This window comes from Zootermopsis nevadensis, unplaced genomic scaffold (assembly GCF_977971745.1).
Source record: "Zootermopsis nevadensis isolate Lab colony 2312 unplaced genomic scaffold, Znev_1.0 Znev_ptg000002l, whole genome shotgun sequence".
NCBI classification, from domain to species: domain Eukaryota; kingdom Metazoa; phylum Arthropoda; class Insecta; order Blattodea; family Termopsidae; genus Zootermopsis; species Zootermopsis nevadensis.
The window spans coordinates 4,452,938-4,476,840 of NW_028259134.1; the positions used below are offsets into that span (position 1 = coordinate 4,452,938).

General features: G+C 37.9%; 1 protein-coding gene across 7 annotated transcripts in view; it reads left to right on the forward strand.

The window, feature by feature from the left end:
- The window catches only part of LOC110833858 (5-hydroxytryptamine receptor), a 501,370-nt gene that overhangs the window by 329,662 nt on the left and 147,805 nt on the right, over window positions 1-23,903 (forward strand). Inside the window, exon 1 of one of the 7 annotated variants that reach the window (XM_087354877.1) lies at window positions 19,646-19,749. The exons of the other annotated variants lie outside the window; for them this stretch is intronic. The gene's annotated coding sequence lies outside the window, so the exon portion shown is untranslated. Of the gene's footprint in view, window positions 1-19,645; window positions 19,750-23,903 lie in introns of those variants that run through there. 7 annotated transcript variants of the gene reach the window in all.

Genomic DNA, 23,903 nt, shown 5'->3' on the forward strand with positions numbered 1-23,903 from the left:
ATCTCTTAGTTAGCGTACTATCCAAAGGGTCACATTATAAGGTGTTCTTTTGTCCGTTTGTTTGCTTACGAGCGTAACAAATATCTAAAAAATAGCTGGAAGGAATTTCATGTAACTTATTACTGGGGGAAATCATGAAAAATTTAGAAATATCTTTCTTCATTCATGTCGAACAGTTTTAATGGCCACGTTACATAAGAGAATTTTCTTAATAAAATGTTCGAGTCAGCCAATTGATTTTTGTAATGGTAACGCGCCGTGCTTAACTTTCACATAGGAAATTAATAATCTGGTTGCCATGGCAACGTCGTATTCTATTGAAGGCTTTTGGTCGTTCGACACGCCTGATTATAAGAGACCAATGAACGTCGTACACGAAATTAAAATCTAGATTTAAGAAAGAAATCGAAAGGTCCAGAAATGTTACGCTATGCCTACATTTGCTAACTTAATTGTTTGCTTTTGTGGTGCCTTTTAATGATTGGTTTATGCATTAAATAGTTGCTGAATAAGGAAAGAAAGATTTGGAGTAACTGGATCTAGCCGAAAATTTCACTCGTACACAATAAAGGTTGTGATACGAAATCGGAAATGAGCTATATTAAAATTGTCACAAAATACGAGGTGCGATCGGAAAGTTTCAAGACTGTGTCAATAGAGGGCGAACCGGATGTAGTACGAGTTTCTGCCTTTAGGGAGTGCGGCCTACATTCATAGTGAATCATTGTGCAAGCCTGCATCATCGAATTAGTATTTGTTTCTTAGTTACGGGCGTTTTGGTAGTGCATTACACCGACCATCCTGCGATTTCGGAATGGCGTGTGCATCAAATTTTGCCAAAGACTCGCCAAAACGGCTACGGAAACCTATGAAATGCTAAAGCAAGCATTTGGGGAGTCCGCAATGGGTCGTGCACAAACTTTTGTGTGGCATTCACGTTTTAAAAATGGCCGAACCTCTGTCGATGATGACGAGCGTTCTGGACGACTATCTTCGAGCACAACGCCCGAAAATGTTACGAAGATTCGGCAGGCCATTCACGAAGATAGACGTCGTACCATCAACGACTTGTGCGACATTGTTGGGATAGGCTATGGGACCTGTCAGCTGATTCTAAAGGAAGAACTCCATATGCGACGCATCCTGTCTGAGGACCAGAAGCAGAATCGACTTCTCGTTTGTCAGGAGCTCAAAGACCTTTCAAGAACCGACCCCAACTTCCTTTCTAAGCTCCGTGTGACTTCTTTCTCTTCCCAAAGATGAAAATTCAGCTAAAGGGAAGGAGATTTGAGACGATAGAAGAGATTCAGGCAGAATCGCAGATGGTGCTTGACAGGCTGACAAAGAAAGATTTCCAGGGATGCTTCCAGGCTTGGCAGCGGCGCTGGGATCGTTGTGTTCACTCCCAGGGGAACGACTTGAGGGTGATGGATGAATTTAATACCTGAGATAAGTGTACGGGTTTTTATAGGCGCAGTCTAGAAACTTTCCGATCGCACCTCGTATATGGAAAATATTAAATCTATATAATCTGGTCAATAATTTTTCGCGGTTTATAGGACGCGATGTTTCATATCCGTGTTCTCCGGATCTTATCATCAGCCAGTTGAATCCAGTTCACACCGTTTTACCCAGTTCCTTTAAGGTAGGGTATAACATTTTTCTGCCATCTTCCCCTAAATCTCAGACTAAAACTTTTCACGTATTCTTGATCCCTTCCATGCACGCTACACTCTCCGCCCTACCTGATGTCCTTTTATAACATCGGATGAAGATTACGAAACATAAAGCTTTTCAGACATTTTGATCCTATCTGGCCTAATCCTCTCAGATCTTAATATGCAGCAGAGTTTGCTCTTAATACCTGATCTTCTTTTATTTTACGTATAATCCTCATTTCTGGCAGATTGTTCCTAATTCTTCCTTATCTTGTCTCCTTGACAACACTACACACGTCATATAACAGTACAGTTCTCAGGCGTTGTCTTGTTTGTGACGAACACAAAATGTGATTAAGTCGTTACAAGATCTCTTCCAAGGGCTTCTGAACAAAACATAGACGTCACAGTTAAGAAGTCAGACTATTACGTTATCAGGTAATGCATTAGTTCGTGCAACTTATGTTACAAGACGTTCCTCTTGTATCTATCAGACTTTGTAGCCGGGTGTCAAGACTGAAGAATGTCACGCGTCTACATAACTCCCGTTGTGTGTTAACGGGCGTTGTATACACTGGATCTGGACGCCTTGGACTTTTAACTGTGGGGTCATTTGAAGTCCCTGGTGTATTCAACGCCAGTTAACACACAGAGGGAGCTATGGAGACGCGTGTGGGTTGTTCGTGAAACGTTTAAAACGAACCTAGGTGTGTTCGAGGTTGTTCGTCAGTCCACTGATCGTGCATGTGTACAGGTGCAGGGATCGAATATTGAACACATTTTACAAAATCGCGAATCAGATACATCGTAATAAATACTTTGTAACAGGAATATGTGTTCTCCATTCAGTTATAATATCTAGGTAAGAAAATATTTCTGAACCCTATGTTCATAGAAATATTTTTTAACGTTCTGGTTGCCATAACAAGCCATTGAATTTTCCAGACACAATTTTGACTCATCCTGTATTGCTCGATAACTGCTCAACGGATTTTCGTCAATTTTTCTTGGAGGCTGCTCAAGACTCTTGCCCTCAAATACCAATGAGACTTGAGAGGTCATTACCATTACGTCATCGCCAGTGATGCCCGTCTCTGCGCTTGTCGAGAAGGGCTGGACGGATTTTTATTAAATGTAGTTTGGGGGTTATGTCATTGCAGTTTCTTGACGGATGTTCAAAAGTGTGGGTGAATAATTCCCGTATTGAAGTCATCACGCAGTCAGTGAGCATACGAGTGTTTCATGTTGCCATCTATCAGTGGCCGTCTTAATTATTAAATATCACATCAATTCGATATGCCGCAAAGAATACATTGCACGTGTCCAGTCTTATTCTTCATCGGTACATTACCACACAGGTTACCGTAATTCTGCCATCTTGAGGATTTATTGAGGTTTTGGGATCTTGACGATGGCATGATGTTGTTTATCCTGAATGTCCTGAATGAACATACAGAAAACAGAAGCAATGTCTTGATAACTCTTGTGCTATATGGGGGATATTTGCGAAAGAACGTAGTGGATCAGTTATTAACTGTGTGTAACGTTTGCTGCTTACAATTGTATCATCTTTTTGGTGTAGAATGTTCTTGTCGACGTTTCGTAGGTCCTTGTTGCTTCCATCATCAGGGAAGACTACACGGCGTAACAATCAGAAGACATCCGGCTTCTTCTGGAATGTCTGAGGTACCATTTCCACAGCTGTATGACTAATTCGTAATAAGAATGATCATTCTGCAGAAATTTGTGTTGACAGTCTGCGACTCTTTGTTTAATTAGATGGAATTAATTGCTTCAAATTTAAAGATACGACTCTAATGAATTCTTGAAAGGATAAGGTGGCATGTACCATAATGAGAGTTAATTGCATTAATTATGAGCAAACCATTTTCACAGTCTTCTGCGTTGTACGGAAATGTTCTGAAAACATTACACGGCGTTAAAATTACACATATCATATGATATTAAATAAGAAATACTTAAAATAGTGTAGTTGCGTCATATTGTGATTTATTAAATTAAAATTAAATTATTTGGTTATTCCGTCAAATCACAATGTATTTAAAATAAGATAATTAAAATAATTAAAATATCATTCTGTGTTCCATATCAAATAATGGATTTACAATTGGAACAGTTACAACATGTTTCGGTTTTATTAAACCATCATCAGGTGTAAAATTATATTAAATTTAAAACTCAATTACATTTTTTTACAATTTTTCGTAGTGTAGTTTTTTGGAGGTCGTGTCCAGATATTTTCATATAATGGATCAACTTTATTGTTTGAAGTGATGCTTTTGATGTTTACATCTGTCAGAGATGAAATAGTAGACACCACAGTTGTGTCTGGAGGTGATCCAGAAGTATTACCGTATCCGATCAAGGCTTATTACTGTAATTTTAAAGAAATACTTAGATTGGCAGGGGGCACACAGTGGACCTACTTACGTGAAATGATAACTTGACCTATTGATAGGTTGAAGAATAATATTTTTATAAAATATATTTATTAGTACTTAAAACTTACTCGTATGTACATGCGGCATCTTGTATTGCCTATGTGCATCTACTGTCTCTATCACAGTTAACAGTTTTCAGCCTCCCCCCCCTCCACAGTGCTTGTTCGCGTGGGTTTAAATCGATGAGATTCGTGTTTAATGGTGGACGTTTATGTTATCGGTGTAAAAACTTCGGGGTGTTTTAGTGCAAGATTAGTTTCTGCAATGAGATGGAAAATCCAGACTTCATTCCGATTTTAGCTTTTAAATAAGAATGTCTACTGTCTGGTAACTTCCGAACAAATTAAATGAATTTTTATATTATACTTTCTTTCTTCTGGGAGTCTTGCAAGTAACATTTTTAAAGAGCTTTATTCACCGAAATTCTGTAATATTTTATTATCCTAGTCTGAGTGCAATATTCAACCCATTGTAGTAGCCATCTAGCTTGAATTCTGAACGAATAAGGCAGAAAGGAAATGTTCAAGAGGAAAATACACCCTACAGATTGTTAAGCAGAAAATACCAGCAGAATAACTTTTACGGAATAATGTTCTTGCATCTCTTGAAAAATTGCATTCTCGCACATTCGAAGCTTTACCCTTGGATGTACGATATTGTCTCTTTTCCACGTCATCTCTCTTTGGATCCCTTTCATTTCCAGAGTTGTTTCCAGTCGTCAGTACCATACTACAAAAAATGGGGTCACAAGTAGACAGCAGTTAAAAAATAGCCAAACGTTGGCGAGACTAATGAACTCCAATAGACTCCCATGTGCTTTTCGAATTGGTAAAAAGTATTATATATTTTTCAGAAAATAATATCGTGTCAGAAGATTTCTGTCTTCTGGGTTATTGCGCTGTGTAGTCTTGTAGATGTTTACCAACGTTTCCAATGAATCGCCCTGATGACGGAGGCAGTATGACCTCTAAAACGTTGGTTAACATCGACCAGACTACACATCGCAACAACCCAGAAGACAGAAATCTTCATACTCATCGCCCTGATGATGGAGGCAGTGTGACCTCTGAAACGTTGGTTAACATCGACCAGACTACACAGCGCAACAACCCAGAAGACAGAAATCTTCATACTCATCGCCCTGATGACGGAGGCAGTGTGACCTCTGAAACGTTGGTTAACATCGACCAGACTACACAGCGCAACAACCCAGAAGACAGAAATCTTCATACTCATCGCCCTGATGACGGAGGCAGTATGACCTCTGAAACGTTGGTTAACATCGACCAGACTACACAGCGCAACAACCCAGAAGACAGAAAACTTCATACTCATCGCCCTGATGACGGAGGCAGTGTGACCTCTGAAACGTTTTTAAACATCGACCATACTACACAGCGCAACAACCCAGAAGACAGACATCTTCATACTCATCGCCCTGATGATGGAGGCAGTATGACCTCTGAAACGTTGGTAAACATCTACCAGACTACACAGCGCAACAACCCAGAAGACAGAAATCTTTCTACTCACTGCAGTGAAACCTCAAATCATAAATATCGTGTCAATTAATTTTTGGTAGGTCGAGATGGAGATGTAAGGATAACGTTAAGATCTGGTTGAGCCCTTGGGAGCTGTGTCGTGGTCTTGGGCTCTGGACGGAATCGTTTTATAATGGTTCACAGCTTTGGACGTCGTTTAGGTACAGAGATGTAGTTCGTATTCCCTCGGGACATGCATATTTGTCCACGTTATTCAGTATCGTCTTGTAATGATGTGGGCTTCCCGATTTGATAATCCATCATTCTACCTGCCCTACAAGTGTCGGAATGGATTAATTTCATAAGATTAATTCTGTGTGTGCATGGATAATAGGGCTTAATTCAACACAACTATATTGCCGCGTGGTTTATCGAATTTGTGCAGATAAGAAGTGTCAATTACATTTGCTTTGCAGAAACTACAGCGACAAGGATATTATAAACACTAATTAACCTTATTCCAATAGCAGCGACATTAGTAATGGATTTGCGTTCGATACTTAACAATTCGCCCACTATCAAGTCTTATAGTTACGTGTATACTGTTCTTACCAACCACAGATCGCACCCGTTAGATTTATTCAATTGTAGTCGAGAGTTCGCGTTGTTTGTTATGTTCTGTTTCATCGTTCCAGAATATTTTTACGTCAGTTTTAATCTGAATAAGGATTAAGCAAGTTTCTTATTTGTATTAAGACAGAGCCTTCCCTTTCTAGTTACAGGGCGTGCTAACACATATTTTCATGATTTATCTCATTTACCCAACGCGAATTCCTGAACAACACCAAATACGAAGCAAATTCAACGTAATTATATATTTGTATTACTTCGTACAGAAGCATCCTTTCAAATTATCTATCTCTCAGTATTACCAACGTATGATACGTAGTTAAAATAACTGACCTATATAAATTATGAAGACTCTCGTTATAGAAATTATTCCTCCCACCTGTTACTTTTGTTTTGGTTTCAATAATCTTCCCAGCACTGGGGTCTCAAGAACCTCGATTTCCGTTCTTCCCTGGCAGCAACCTGTTCCAGTTTCCAGCCGTGCAATAGAATAGGCAAAAATGTGAATTGTCTGTACCGATGTTAATATTTAGGATGTTCTAAAGCAGTGGTATTCAACCTTTTTTGTTCGTGTACCCCCCAGATATAATTTCTCTTCAACTTTGTACCCCCAAAGTTGTTGGTGTATAATTCAAGTTATACATAGTATATAATCTACATCTAAAATAAATTAAATAAATTACATTACTGATTAATCAGTGTTTATCATAAAATAATATATATATTTTTTAAATTTCACGTATCCTCTATGATGTGTAAGCGTACCCCCAGATATAAGTTCTCTTCAACTTTGTACCCCCAACGTTGTTGGTGTAGAATTCAAGTTATACATAGTATATAATCTACATCTAAAATAAATTAAATAAATTACATTACTGATTAATCAGTGTTTATCATAAAATAATATATATATTTTTTAAATTTCACGTATCCTCTATGATGTCTAAGCGTACCCCCAGATATAAGTTCTCTTCAACTTTGTACCCCCAACGTTGTTGGTGTAGAATTCAAGTTATACATAGTATATAATCTACATCTAAAATAAATTAAATAAATTACATTACTGATTAATCAGTGTTTATCATAAATTAATATATATATATTAAATTTTACGTACCCCCTAAGATGTCTTTGCGTACCCCAGGTTAAATACCACTGTTCTAAAGGACATGGGAAGTTTAAAAATATTCTGAACTATATGATACCAAGAATGGATATAACCTGGCGTTAAATTAATCATGAATATACGTAGTTATGGTTTGTTATGCTGTACCACACCTTTGCCACATTCTCGATGGGTTTACTCTCTACTTCCTGGTAGCATTCATCATTCTACGTTTTACGACACTTAAAGACGATGCTCCACTTTAAATTAAATGACAAAGTTTGCGAAGGTCGACTTAGAGTGTATCTCAGTGTGCGTGTTTATCTCTGCTTCCCACCACGATGAGAGAATCCAGAACAGAAGGTTAGCCGCTAATCTCTGAACTTTGCATTGAAAACTGGTCTCCCTAAGCTGCAGAGATCACGCTGTTTACACTTCGCTTGTTTAATTTTCTCTCAAATACAGCGTTTAGATACTTGTATGACTGTCATTTGGGTTCTGTGTGTGTAAATGAGGAAGAAACTATTATATATGTGACTTTTAGCAGAATTTGTAAGAACTGGGAGAACACGAATATACGAGGCGCGTCCCAAAAGTAAGTTTCCCTGGGGCCGTTTACAGAAACAAAACACAATTTCATGGAAATATTTATTGCAACAGATACAGCAAGTGTCCAGCTATTTTTCAACATATTCGCCACCGGAATTGAGACATTGGTCATACCGTGGGACCAACTTTTGAATACCTGTGTCGTAGAAGTCTGCCGCCTGGGATTGGAACCACTGTGTGACAACCATCTCCGCCTCTCTATCATTCTCAAAACGCTGACGCTGACCGGACAGGAATTTCTTGAGGTGTAGGAAAAGATGGAAATCACTGGGAGCGAGGTCCGGGCTGTAGGGTGAATGATTAAACACCTCCCAGCTGAACTCCTGCAGGAGACTTGCTGTCCGTCGAGCCGTGTGCGGCCTAGCGTTATCACTGACCGCACTTCACAGTCGGCGGGAGCTGGAATAAGAACCTCCATCTTCAACAGCTGCAACGATGCTACTGTGAGAACGCGGGAAGTGCCGTTAGTGCATGCGCCATGCTACGTCATTGCTCGATCACGTATGCACAGTCGCTCAATATAAGGTTTGCTAGCTGTGGGACGAGTGGGAAACTTACTTTTGGGACGCGCCTCGTATAATTTAATTTAATAATTTATTTAATCAAAGTGGATATTTTATCTCCGACATATTCTTGTTTGTTTTTTTCACAAGTTACATAACATTAACACGTGTTAAAGCATTCATCAGTCTGCACGTTTCGTAACCGAATCAACTGGATTTTGTGTTTTGTGTTTGAGGAAACATCAAAAATTCTCAAGTCACGTAGTATTTGAGGTTTTCACTGCATTGGGTCTGAAGATGGTTGTTATCTGGGTTATAGCGCCATGTAATCTGGTGATGATGGAGGCAGCAAGGACCTCTGAAACGTTAAATTTATACCAGACTACACTGCGCTACAACCACGGAAGACAGCCACCTTAGTTCTCAAATGAATTCATTTTTATGTGTATTCAACATATATCTTTGATGCTTGGTAAGAGAGGTTTTAACTCAATACGAATTACGACTGATTTAAACCATCTTACCGAGAAGAAAAATGTAACCCGTACATTACATAAAAGTGACTTAGAACTTATGTTTTTTTTTTTCTCAGAAACTAATGAGCGTACAATGCGTCTGCAAGAAATACGAGGTGCGATCGGAAAGTTTCAAGACTGTGTCAATAGCGGGCGAACCGGATGTAGTACGAGCTTCTGCCTTTAGGTGGTGCGGCCTACATTCATAGTGAATCAGTGTGCCAGCCGGCATCATCGAATTAGCATTTGTTTCTTAGTTACGGGCGTTTTGGTAGTGCATTACACCGACCCTCCTGCGATTTCGGAATGGCGTGTGCATCAAATTTTGCCAAAGACTCGCCAAAACGGACAGGAAACCTATGAAATGCTAAAGCAAGCATTTGGGGAGTCCGCAATGGGTCGTGCACAAACTTTTGTGTGGCATTCACGTTTTAAAAATGGCCGAACCTCTGTCGATGATGACGAGCGTTCTGGACGACCATCTTCGAGCACAACGCCCGAAAAACTTTCCGATCGCACTTCGTATAAATGCCTGTCTCAATACGATTTGAAATTATTACTTAAACATTTGTATGTAAATGCTTAACTAAGTATTATTTTATTCTGGGCTAGTGCCAAAATTTCCTTCCGTACATTATCCACCCACCTCATTATTGATTTGATTATCCTAATTCGGCGTAGAATACAAATTATTAGTTCATTATGCATTTCCCAGTCACCTTACGTCATACTAAGGCGGTGTTGGTGAAGTTATGAAGCTGTTTACTAAAAACACCGGTAGGAAAGACATTTCAGTGGAGAAATTAATTAATGCTGGTAATGTAAACGAGCCACGGTGGTCTAGCGGTTAGAACGCTGGCCTTGTAATCCTGGGGTCTCGGGTTAGATTCCCGAGTTTATAACTTGTGTTGGACAAGGCCGTGGTCTAGGCAACACGGAGTTTTCCTCCGGGGGCTTCCCCGGTTTCTCCGTGGCATCCCAACAATTACTCCATTCACACACAGAAGAAGGCAATGGCAAACCACTTCTGGATCATCTGCCAAGAACGTATATGAACAGGTCCCAGTCCGAGAAAAGGATGGAAGGATCCTGTTCATATGGACCTGTCGTCAGACAGAACACTAAATAAATATATAAAAATAATAATGTAAACGACTTCCTAGTAGAATATTTTAACTGAATCAAATGAATTGTGACAAAAGAGTAGCTGACACGCTGAGGTTAATACGATCGTAGCGCTGTTAAATTGGTTCGTTACACACTGCATATTGATCTAGTATATGCAATGGGTGTCACCTGGAGTTGGCGGGCACACGTTGACACGTGTTATAACCCTGCAAGTTATGCGTGTGTTGGGCTTAATGCGAAGTGTTTAGACTCAAAGGACGCTGTTTGCTGCTAATGTCTCATTCCATGAGCATTCATTGCACGAATAAATGCCTGGTCCAATTGTGACGTTTAGAAATAGCAAATAGACAAGCAGAGTTTATCGGAATTTTCTTTAACACGGACTGCGACGGTCATGGGTCGATTCTAGGTGTTCACGGTTTCGGACAGTTTCAGTTCTGAAACCGTGGGTTCAAACCCCGCTGCAGGCAGAAATTATCCGACTTATAAGGAAATCAGGGGACCGTTATCGTTTTCACGAGAGCCTATCTAAGCCATGTTTGCCAAAGTTATTTATCTAAAATCTATATTAATATTATCCTCCTACTTACGCCTGTCTTCCGTGAGGTGTCTTCTTCTCGGACTGTCCATCCAGTATTTCGTGAGCATTTAAAATCCTGTGCGCACTACAAGTATTGAATTTTTAATTTGGTTACCATCGTAGATTGGCATAAATTAATTTTGTTCGTAACATCTGAAGGGATTCATTTATTGAGTCTAGGTGTAGATAGTTGGATATTATTAAAATGAATCTCAAAGTAATAGGGTGCAAAGATGTGAAATGTGTTTATGTGGCTCAGAATGGAAACGGATGGTGGGATTTTGTGAACAATTTGATGAACCATCTGGTTTCAAAGAAGACGGAAAATTGTCTGAGCTACTATATGCTTCTGAAGAAGAATTTGGTTTCATCGGGTTTTGTGTGGGTCTGTATATATATATATATATATATATATGGGTAAATATGTAGGTATATGTAATAATAATTTTGAAGATTTCCGTCTTCTGGGTTGTTGCGCTGTGTAGTCTGGTTGATGTTAACCAACGTTTCAGAGGTCATACTGCCTCCGTCATCAGGGCGATGAGTATGAAGATTTCTGTCTTCTGGGTTGTTGCACTTTGTAGTCTGGTATGTGTAGTATGACCTCTGAAACGTTGGTTAACATCAACCAGACTACACAGCGCAACAACCCAGAAGACAGAAGTCTTCATACTCTGATGACGGAGGCAGTATGACCTCTGAAACGTTGGTTAACATCGACCAGACTACACAGCGCAATAACCCAGAAGACAGAAATCTTCATACTCATCGCCATGATGATGGAGGCAGTATGACCTCTGAAACGTTGGTTAACATCGACCAGACTACACAGCGCATCAACTCAGAAGACGGAAATCTTCATACTCACCGCTGTGAAAACCACAAGTCTTACAATAATAATTTTGTTGATAGTTTTGTATTGGTGCATGGGATATTTTTTTGAATCTCTGTTGCTTCTAAATGCACCCTCACATTTTGGAGGCAGTGAGATGCTGAAGGGAAGGAATACGTGCAGAATGTTGATGGGGAAACTCCAGGAGGAATGAAAGGGAGGATAATATTAAAATTGATCCTAGATAAATATTTTGTAATAATAGGTGTATAAAATGGCTCGAATTTGCAGTCAATGGCTGGATTTAAAATTCAGGATATTGGGCATTCACGTTTTATTGACATTGAGTTATGTAATTAATTATCTAATTAATTATATAGTCAGACTGGATAACCAAAAGGTTTATTTCATATATTACAAGCATATCGTTACAAAATAGGGAGTTCAAATTAATCGTCTTTTTCGTGAAATTGATTTGTCGATTAGAGCTTCAATGAGCCAGTCATTAATCGTTCATCGTTTCACGTCGAACAAACAGCGGAGTTAGGATGACAGTCCTTGTACGATCGGGTGTAATGTTCGCGGACCAAAGCTGTGTTTGTGTTTTCTCTCCGCTCCTTGGTAAAGGGTTTTGGGGTCACAACTTCAGTTAAAGTACCATAATTCTAATTTTGAAATTGTGGGACAGGGGACCTCCGTTTAATCTCTCAGACTCTGGACGGAGTCAGTCAGAGCAACGTACAAACGTTTTGGATTACCTTAGGAATCAGGAAAATGTCTGTCTGGGTCAGGAATTGGCATCCTTTTAACGTAAATCCTGGGGTGCAAAGTGGAAGGCGATTTTGAGAATTGAATGAAAGCCATAAAGAAAGACAGAAGACCAGTAGGAAAAGAACGAAAGAATCGAACAAAAGTAATATGAAAAGAGAATTAGCGAAAATAATAAATAAGGCGAGTAGAAACGAAAAATTAAATGAGAGATAGAAAGAGAGAAAGAAAGAATGTAAGAAGAAAAATGAATAAATGCAAACATAAAGAAATACGTTTGTCTTCTGTTTGTTGTTAAAGAAACCGCTACTCCTTTAAAATATACTTCTTTCTAAACCTTTTGGCGGGAAGATAATGGGAAAGAAGTCGAGATAAGAAATGATGATTAGACAACTCACGGACTGTGTCAGATTATAGCACCGGTGAAAGGGGCACGTAATTCAGACTGAGAGAAGACAAGAGGAAGAGATGTCAAGCTGGAATAGGTAAGGAACGAAGGAGTCACGTGTTGTAACCGGGGCGCGAAATGAGATCCAACCCGACAGATACATTAAATTCCCCTGTTCTATCAGTTGCGAGAATTTTCTTGCTCGTAGTTACAAAAATGAAGGAAACTCGTTCTGCTTTTTACTCATCGTCGAGCTGACAATTCCCAACCTTTTCCTGCGTCACTGCATGCCTTTCTCGTCGAACTACAGATTCTGAAGTGTCTGTATTCGACACGTTAAGCTGGCCTCATCATATTATGTATTTTCATCGTCTTGTCTGAATTACCGTTTCTCTATATCTGCCCTTACTCAGTTTTAAAATGTTGCTTAATCTCGCAATTACCGGCATTTACAGGCCGTCGTCCTCCTCTTTTTTCGTAATTGGGAGTTCCCGATTTTAAATCTCGGCTATCGTGCTTGCCCTCGTGGTCTTCGTTAGTCCGCGAGTGTCTCTAAATATTCAATTTTGTATCATATTACCTTTTCTTTCCGTATAATTTTCAAATCATTTTTCAATGTCAGATTCCATGTCGTCATATCTGACTCAGTTTTATTCCAGAGGCTACCAAAATATATCTGGAAAACCGAAAAATCATACCGGTATCCAGATTCGAGGATACAGGAATTCTTTTATTAAAGTGTCCTGATTATACATAATAAGATTCACATAGGCCAAATTGTAATCAATTTTAAAATCAGACTACAGTGACATACCTAAAGTGAAAACATAAACGAAGGGATTTGAAATTTGCTGTTCCTGTATTAATAACAAGTATTTTTGTAGTCCAATAAACAATTACTGGGATAATTGAATAAAAATTTTCTTGGATATTATCCATCGTCTAGTAAATATAAAACGTAAAACGACGTTTCGGAGATGGGACTCTCACTTCTGGAACTTTCACTTTTTATTTTCTCCGGAGATAGGGATTAGCTCTATCTAGTGGGCCCAACTGTGTAGGAACCTGAAGACGGAGATAGAGTCCCATCTCCGAAACATCGTTTTACGTTTTATATTTACTAGACGATGGATAATATCCAAGAAAATTTTTATTCAATTGACTCTTCACCATCGTCAAGAAGTTTTAGATCTGAATTACTGGGATACTGGGATCGACCCGTTCTTCAGGTGCCTGAGCACTGCGGGTCCCAACTTTTCGTTGGCTTGATCTATGGACATTCGGTTTAGGTCTCTACCTGTACACAGGACAAACATCCATGGCTTGAGTGTGATTCGAACCCACGGTCCCAGCGACCAAGCGGCACAAGGCCCACGCCTCAGACCGCTCGGTCACTGCGGACCCCAATAGACAATTAAATCACAAAAATAAATTATTCTAATAAAGATGGTAAAGTTGCGTCATATTGTGATATAATAAGTATATATTAAATCTTGTCCGTCTAATCACAATAATTCTTATTAAATATTAAAATATTACAATAATTAACATTTAAAATATTTAAAATATTAAATGATGTTCTTTATCGAAATATTCGATTTACATTAGACCATCATTTTTCATGTTTCACGACATGTTTCAGTTCCTAAAAGAACCATCCTCAGGTGTATATAATTATATAAAGCTTCAAAACGATAAATAATTCAAATACAATTACAATTATATACACCTGAGGATGGTTCTTTTAGGAACTGAAACATGTCGTGAAACATGAAAAATGATGGTCTAATGTAAATCGAATATTTCGATAATGAACATCATTTAATATTTTAATATTTTAAATATTTTAAATGTTAATTATTGTAATATTTTAATATTTAATAAGAAATATTGTGATTAGACGGACAAGATTTAATATATACTTATTCTAATAAAGTTCAATTAACTAATATTAAAGGAAGCTGTCACATCTTCCTATACGGACAGAATGATGGTTTAATCCATGAAGAGAAGCAGGATGATTGCTGATTTGACCTCGTCTGTACACCATCTAGACAAGAAAATTCACATTTAAAACGTAACCACAAAGCAGTGGACAAACACTAGTAGGGATGGTGGACACCAGACCGCCAGGTCGCCTGTTACACAAACCCATCGACGCTCTCCTACCTTACTACAGATAAATGTACAATATCCGCTGGTTACACACACGACACGTTTAATATTCAGGTCTCATGCCAGCTGTTCTATCCGCTGTTAACTCATTATATTCATCTAGTCACTGGCATAGAAACCACTACATGAGGAAGTTATTTGATCTAGTGACATGAGCTATTCCACATGTGTTAGACGTGGATGTTTGGTATCACTGCATAATTTTACATCAAATTGAGTATTTAACAATTTGATGGAAATTAATAAGTCGATCGAATGCATTAAGACACTTCAAAGATGTTAATTCAGCTGATATTAAGAACAAGAAACCAGTAATTTCTTAAAAGTGTAACGAGGTACCAATCTTGCCTTTTGTTTCAAATTTTGTTAGTCGGATACTTTATACTTTTATTGACCCCTGATTTATTTGTGATTTTGATAACTGCACCTTATGGTACCATGTCAAAGAATCTGTCGAGAATTAAATACACAATCGTGTATAATTCCTTAGTGTTACTAGTTGCATTTACGTGGTCTCTGGAATAATAATTTGCTGCCTCTGAAACGTCGGTGAACTTCTACCATGTTATTCGCCGTCGTGAGAAACTTACATCTGACAAACCAGAATTAAACTTGAACTTGTCATAAATTCCATTCATGTTGAGTGAATCTATTTTTAATATTTTAAATTTTCCGTCAAATCACAATTTTAATAAGATAATAAAATATAAAATATTTAAAGTATCATTTCACGTTCCGCACGTGCGGAACGTGAAATGATAAATGATAAATGATAAATGATATGTGATTTGACGGAAAATTTAAAATATTAACCTAATTCACAATATGACGCAAATATACTACCTTATGAATCTATTTTTATTTGTTATAATCGTGTTGTCTGACGATCATAACCTGCTTTTCGCTGGGTTAGTTGAACTTCACATATACGCGAAATTACGATGTTCCTATCTTTCGAAATCTGTAAGTAAAGGTCTCTTTCGCCTGTTTCCTGTCACAGTGTTAGAATAGAACATTCCACACAGTCTGTTTTTCGTAGTGGGAAACTAGGGCTTCGATACTTTTGATAGTACTTGCCTAATTTGTGTCGAGTTCCACAGTTTGCTTGCACAGCACTCAACAGAATTAAAGTTTTACTAGCGTCTGTTGCTGTTCTTCTGTTTGACGCTGAATCTTCTGGATCTGCACATTTAGCAGTTGAACTTGAATATTGGATTCGTCATTGAACCCTTCTCAAAGCCGTACGAATTCATTCTACGTCGCCATACGCTGTTCCTTTAAGATTAATTTCAGCCTTTGAAGTCGCCCCACCTGCTTCAGCCGTCAGTAACTCCTTATTTTGTAGGAACTGAATAATATTTAGACGAACTTTGGCTTCAGAGTTTTTCCACCTACACAGTTCTCATTTACATTCAACCGTACCGAGGTTTCATCTGATGTGCATTTCCGATCTCCATGTATCTAATCATTACAAAAGTATTTGGTGAAGGTTATTTTAATATTTTAATATTTTCCGTCAAATCACAATTTTAATAAGATAATAAAATATAAAATATTTAAAATATCATTTCACGTTCCGCATGGAATGATCGATTTACAAATTGGAACGTCTCTTACGACATGTTTCGGTTATATTTAACCGTCCTCAGGTATAAAATTAGATTGGTAAAATTTAAAACTCGAATTACAATCATTTACAATGTTATGCAGTTTATTGAAATGTTCTTATCAGATTACTCTTATATATTAGAACGAAGGTATTGTTTTTTATATAGCGTGGTTCATCTGATGTTCAATATTAGTCTGTAAAGCAATGATTTAAATAAATAAAATATTAATAAATATGGAGTAATATAGAAAACAAAATGATGGAAGTAAATAAATATAAATATAACCGAAACATGTCGTAAGAGACGTTCCAATTTGTAAATCGATCATTCGATGCGGAACGTGAAATGATATTTTAAATATTTTATATTTTATTATCTTATTAAAATTGTGATTTGACGGAAAATATTAAAATATTAACCTAATTCACAATATGACGCAAATATACTACCTTATGAAGGTTATTTTACAAATTATTAAGCTACACTTGATGTATTTTTCTCAGTTCCCGTCTTTGTTTTTATTCCATGCAAATATTTTCCTCGATACTCTGTTCTGGAACACTTTTGATCTTTGTCCACGGCGTAAAGTAAGAGATTCACTTTAAAACTCATAGACCACCAAACCAAATGAGAAATATTGTACAAATATCATAAACGACGAATAATTGTTACAGTATTTGCTTATGCTTAATTATTTTAGACGTCTTAATTATTTCTTAGCGTTAGAGACCACTTAGAGACAGAATAACTTGTTCTGAAGATATTTTCTAAATCCTTAATAGAATTTCTAGGACGAGGTACCAGAATATTGTAACAAACACACTCTTTACCGGGTATTACAGAGAAAGTCTGTGGTGAGAATGAAGTTTGAACCCGTGATCTGGATGCTAGAGAATCTCAAGACCCTTCGTGTAGCTCCCGACAACGACATACTAATTCTTTGGAACCATAAAACGTACCATGTCAAGACTGAACTTCTTGGAGCTTCATAAAGCAACAAGTAATCACTTGTTCTTTGATTCACTACATAACCAGAGTCAATAAACAGTTCCTTAGCCACGTGTAAACTGACACACATCCTGGTCCTTTGACTCAGAAGGTCGCCCTCATCCCAGAAATGAATCTTCTCGTGTATCCTTCAGAGTGACGAAGTTCACAAACAGTGTTTCATTTGAATGGATGTGTTCTATTTTTAAAATAAATAAGAAATGATTAAACTTTCCTTTTGATACTGATGCATGATTCACGACGGCAACTGAACTGTAGTGATTCGTAGCTCACACCTCTTCGCATGCTCTCGAGAAATTAAAAGTGTATTTAAAGTGTAACTATAAATACTTTCACTTTTTTGTGATCTCCTAAGGAAATAAATTGGAAGTGTACACTTCGTTGTACAGGAAAACGTTTTGAATTAAGATCCGTCAATGAGGGTGAGACTGACGTATTACACAGAATGTGTGATTTCAGGTTCTCAGGGCCACGTATTCTGGTAAAAGTTTACCAACGTGTCAGAGGTCATTGCTGCCTTCATAAATAATACAATGGAGGCAGTAAGTACGTCGGTACGTCGGTAAGTTTCAACCAGAATACACGGAGCAAAAATCCAGAAGACAACCATCTTCATGAAACAGAATATTTATTTTTCTGAAGCTAATTCAAGAGCGGTAACCACTCAAACACCGTTACCAAATCTGGATTACAGGTGTTTTATGTGCGATGCACCTACAGAAAAACGGTATACATACAGACTCAATTAAAATTTGCTCCGAATTCTACGTTGTCTCACGGGCGTATTCTTGCAGTTCTATAAACATTCCTGGCACAGTCGGCATGACGCAGTCTCCACAGCAAGAAATATCGGAGACCATATTGGTCCGTCGTACAGGTGACTGTTAGCTGGTGGCGATGAATATTTAGTTTACACAGTAAATGTGAGAAGTATTAGCAATGTGGTGAGTGAAGCCTAAAGCGAAGAATGCTCTCGGAAAACCAAGAGCTGTATGGAAGGATAATATTAAAATGTATCATAAGTAAATTGGGTGGGTGCCTGGATGTGGGCTTCATGTGGCTTACAACATTGGTATTCAACCTGGGGGTACGTGAAATTTAAAAAAAAATTATTTTATGATAAACACTGAATAATCAGTAATGTAATTTACTTAATTTATTTTAGATGTAGATTATATACTATATATAAGTTGAATTATACACCAACAACTTTGGGGGTACAAAGTTGAAGAGAAATTATATCTGGGGGTACGCGAAGACATCATAAGGGGTACGTGAAATTTTAAAAAAAAAATTATTTTATGATAAACACTGAATAATCAGTAATGTAATTTATTTAATTTATTTTAGATGTAGATTATATACTATGTATAACTTGAATTATACACCAACAACTTTGGGGGTACAAAGTTGAAGATATTATATCTGGGGGTACGCGAACAAAAAAGGTTGATTTCCACTGGCTTAGAATACAGACCCGTGGCGGTTTCTCGTGTTCGTGGTAAAGAACCCTCTGGACCATTAAGAACGTATAATTTCTTTACCAGTATCGACATTTTACTTCTGAGAAAGAACTCTGCTCAACGGAGTCAAGCCAGTAAGATAAAGTATGTAACATTTTGTTGGAGATAAACTATTATAAAACGATAACTTTAAGACGTAAAAGTGACTGGAGGACGACAATCCTATAAAACTGTCATGATCTGATCTGGTTGAAACATGAACTTGAATCTACATATAGTATATCTTCATGGTATTTGTTGTTGTCGCAGTGGTAAAGATGTCTGTTCTTGTCCAATGGATTATAAGGATGGAATATGTTGCCTCTTACCTTTAGAGCTGGCAATATATTGCACCGAAACAGGGAATCCAGTTTGTGCTTAGACCGGCCGGCTAGAAACTTCTTCGCCTACACCGACCCATTGCTTGCCGACAAACTTTCGCTGCGGGATCCAGTGTTCTCGTTAACTGAAACCTTCAGTATTAACAACGCCGGTAGCCCAAATGCTTTATGCTGAAGATTCACACAGTAATCTACTTTAAATATTCCCCGGTAGAACTTGAAATTTCGAACTGATATGTCTTTTATATTCTCTAACATAGAAATGTTTGTCTGTTTTTATTTGCGATTAATTAAATGGCTGGTTAATAAATTGGGAAGGATCTGAAAGGAAATGGTCGTGGTCTGATTACAGATATTTTCCCGGAATTTGCCTATCCTAACAGACAAACCTCAAGTCATCACACCCGGTCTGAGAGCCGAGGTTTGAAGCTGGTACCCACCGTATGCAGTAGTGGTAACTATTCGACCACAACTTTTTCTTTGCATGATTATATTGTCAGTACGGAGTTTCATATCGATCTGTAAATATCTCCAATAATATATTATCCGTCGTCATCAAACTTGAAACCAAATTGGTATACAATGTATATGTCGCGCACTGGCGTTCTTTCAGTGTTCTGTAGTTTACGAAGATATTTTATGCAGAAGAGCAGACTACTTGGCTTGTATGTGCCCGTTGTGAAGGAAGTGTTGACCACGTCTTGCTAAAAACATTTCTTTCAGATTTCAGTTTTGATTCGCAGTTCAAGTTGTGAGGTCAATTCCATGTTAGTTACGCGAACGTTCAGTTTGTGTTTTAAGATTCCGTTTCTTGACAAGAGACTATCTTGTTTTCATTTAAGTGGCTAACGTCTTCAGGTAAAATGCGTTTTCGATGTAGAGTAGAATCGCATCATCATTTCGCACGGCCGCCATGTTGGCGTTGCGTATGGAAGGAAAATAAAATATACGAAGGTGGGGCTATTGAACATGACATCAGTTCCCGTTCTGAGGAAAATCCTTGTTTCAAAGTTATTATTTGCAGAACGCACGAATGTGCTGATACCGTGATTAATAAATTTCCTTGTAAAATCATGACCGTGCGCTAACGTTTCATCGCTGTTTTTCGCATCGTTGACGTCATTGATATAATCATAGAAGGTCTTGGTAGCCGTGAGAGGAATTATCGATGACACCAGTGTGTTTGTAATAGCTTGACTGATGTTTGACTTCATAAACAGTTGGTATGTTTCGCCTTAAATCTCGTCTAGCGACCTTGATCTCGTGTTTTCTTTCTGACAGATGGTCCGTTACAACTTATTTTCACAACGTTTACATATAAACGGAGATGATCAAAGGGCAGAGTAGAATGCCTGAAGACCCCCCCTCCCGCCACAGTATGAATATGAAATGAAAGAATCTCTTCAGCGTTCGTTCTGAGACTCGGAAGACGTATTTCTGTTGTGCTAGCTTAGAATCACAAGACTTCACTTATACTTGCGGAAGGGAAAATATGATATATCGTACTGATTTCTAGACTATTTAATGTCTCTGTTTCAACTGCAGAATTTGCCTAGTGTCGGGAGATATGTAAATATCAGGAAGAGAGAATTTGGAATGAGCTGGATGTGGCCTTTGTGAAAGTACAATTCAAGAATATGGATTTAGCGTTGCTCAGACTTCGTAATAGCAGGCTGAGATTCGAACAAGAATTCGGAGCCTTAACACTGTAGCCTGTCGTCTTGTTATTATTTATTATTGACTGCAAATGGGTTTATACCCGGTGGCAGTGACCTACAATAAGATACAAAACAATGAGACACAACAGAACAATGAGATACATCAACACAATGAGACAGAACAAAACAATAAACAAAAGGACACAACAAAAACAATAAGACACAACAGACAATGAGATACATCAACACAGAGACAGAACAAAACAATAAAAAAGGACACAACAAAAACAATAAGACACAACAAAAAAATCCCACTCAAAATCAACCAACTCATAAATTACAAAACCATCCAACCTAAAGTTCTGTGATTAATCTTCAGCGTTTACTTTAATGTAGATGTAATAGTTTCTGATCTTGACAGTTGCAATGGTAGGCCTAATCTGCATTTATCTTTAGTCTCTTGTAACAAAAAATATAAACTTTAAATTGTATATATGTTTTTTCACATATAGCTTAAGAACGAATTTTCCAATTTGCATCAAACTTGACAAGCGAATTCTTTGAGACTATGACTAGACCATAGGAAAATAATTTCGGAGTAGTCTCCTGGGTTTGATTCCCAGTAAGGGCGATTCATATAACTCGGAAACTATAGATAGAAGAACGACTCCAAGACCAGAGTTGTTTGATTCGAAAATAAGATTATAGAAACAAAATTAACAACCCAGAAGAAATGTCCTATGTTTTATTTCCGGTGAATATGGTGTCTTTAGCCCGGATAATAAGCACGATAAAAAATCTACTCCAAGAAGAATGTCGTTTGCTTTCAATTTCAGACTCTCGTTTCTTACGCAGGAATGGTATAACCCAGTGGTATTCAACCTGGGGTTCACGTATCCCCAGATATAATTTCTCTTCAACTTTGTACCCCCAAAGTTATTGATGTATAATTCAAGTTATACATAGTATATAGTCTACATATAAAATAAATTAAATAAATTACATTACTGATTATTCAGTGTTTATCATAAAATTTTTTTTTTTTTTAAATTTCACTTACCCTCTAAGATGTCTTCGCGTACCCCCGGGGGTACGCGTACCCCAGGTTGAAACCACTGGGTTAGACTATTCCTGCGTAAGAAACGAGTGTCTGAAATTTCTGAACGGTGCCTTATAAATCATAACTTGCTCACTATAAAGGGGTTGTTCTCCTTGGCGTAATGCCCTGACATGATCAGACTAGGGGTTATTGCTGTTGGAGTAAGGGTGATTCCATCAGCATCTTGTCCCTTGCTAATAAAACTTTGGTTGGTTGTATGTGTGAGAGTTGAGCCCAGACAAGTTGGGAATCTTTTACTTTGGGGAAATCATTTTGCCTTAAGATCTCTATGACTGGGATAGGCGAGCCATGCTCCTTTTAAATTATACCCTGGAATTTGCCTTAAAACTGAGGAAAAGCACGGAAATCTTCAATCAATGCAGTCAGCTAAGTTGTTAGACCACGTGGCAGTCTTACTAGGGACATCCTCTGCTATCCTCCTGAGAATCAGTTCACGTCTGTTCCTCGTGGGTGAGGTCAGCAGCCTTTGGTCGTCACAAGTGCCTTCCAGTTTGCCGAACTAAGGGGTTTCCCGCTTCAGCTAACTCGAAACTTTCAGTCGGTGTTCCGATGTCGTCTCTTACCTGGCGTATCAAGATGCGATGTTCCTCCTATTTGCATCTCTTTCCCATGTTTGTCTTTCGCGCCTCCCAGCCCATCTTTTATATGCATTTCTCATTTCCTTCTGTGTGGCCAGAAGTCTTGATCACGCTTATATTAATATCAGGCATATTATTATGGTATATATTTATTTATTATTTCAGTCTATACACAAACTTAATTTTTAATGTTGTTGTTGTTAAAGTTTGTGTATAGACTGAAATAATAAATAAATATATACTGAATTTCAACACAAACATGACGCATCTAAACTACAAATTATTATGGTGTTTCGTCGAATCTTTTGGTATTTTCTCTAACGCATGTTCAGATATTCTCTTTGGCACTTTGGTGTTGCCAGATACCTCGAAATAGTTTAAAGCAATTTCTTTTTCTGCAGCTGTGACATTCTTTTGTTGAATGTAGAGTTTTTTAAATCCTCTATTGAGCTAAGACGCGTGAGTGTTTTAAATGACGTAACAAATTCTGACGTAGCTTAACGCAAAGCATGATAATGGAGGTTAGCATGACCTGGTCTATAATCTGCTTGTAATAAGCATGGGTTTAGAACAATACCTACGTCGCATGTAGTTTTAATTACAAGCAGCAAGAGACCGATATTGGATTCTGTGTAAAATCTGAGCACAAAACGTGTTTTGGTTACAATAAGAGATGGCTAAAGCCCTGGATTACAGAATATGACGACGGATTAATTCTTGGGAACAGAAGCGAATTGAATTTTGTAGCTACAAGGCATGAAACAACAGCTGTTAAACGATAGTTAATGTTTAGAGTTACTGACGAAACGGATATGAAGTCAGACACAGATTATTGTATTTTCAAATTTCAAAATGCAGCCTCCCCCACTCCCCCAGACAGTCCTTGTGTGTCCAGTCTTAATTTCTGATCGTAGAGGATAGCTAAGCAAGACAAGGGAGTAGACGAGATTAAATTTCTCGAATGGACTGGAGCAAGGCGTACGATGTTAGCATGAACCTTAAAGTTTCGCGATATGTAACTTATAATCTAACATCTCAAGAGTCCTTGTCCTTGACTATAAATATGTCCATCCGTCTGTTTTCACAAATGTTGCGTCGTGTATAAAAATAATCCGGTGTTGTTTTTGAGAGACAAACCAATGGAAGTATTTTCCCTTATTTCGGTAATTAGACATAGGGTGTCCAAGAATTAGGGTGTCGTAAAACAAGACTGAAAAGGTGTTCTGTTTTGCAGACACCAAAATTCCAAAAG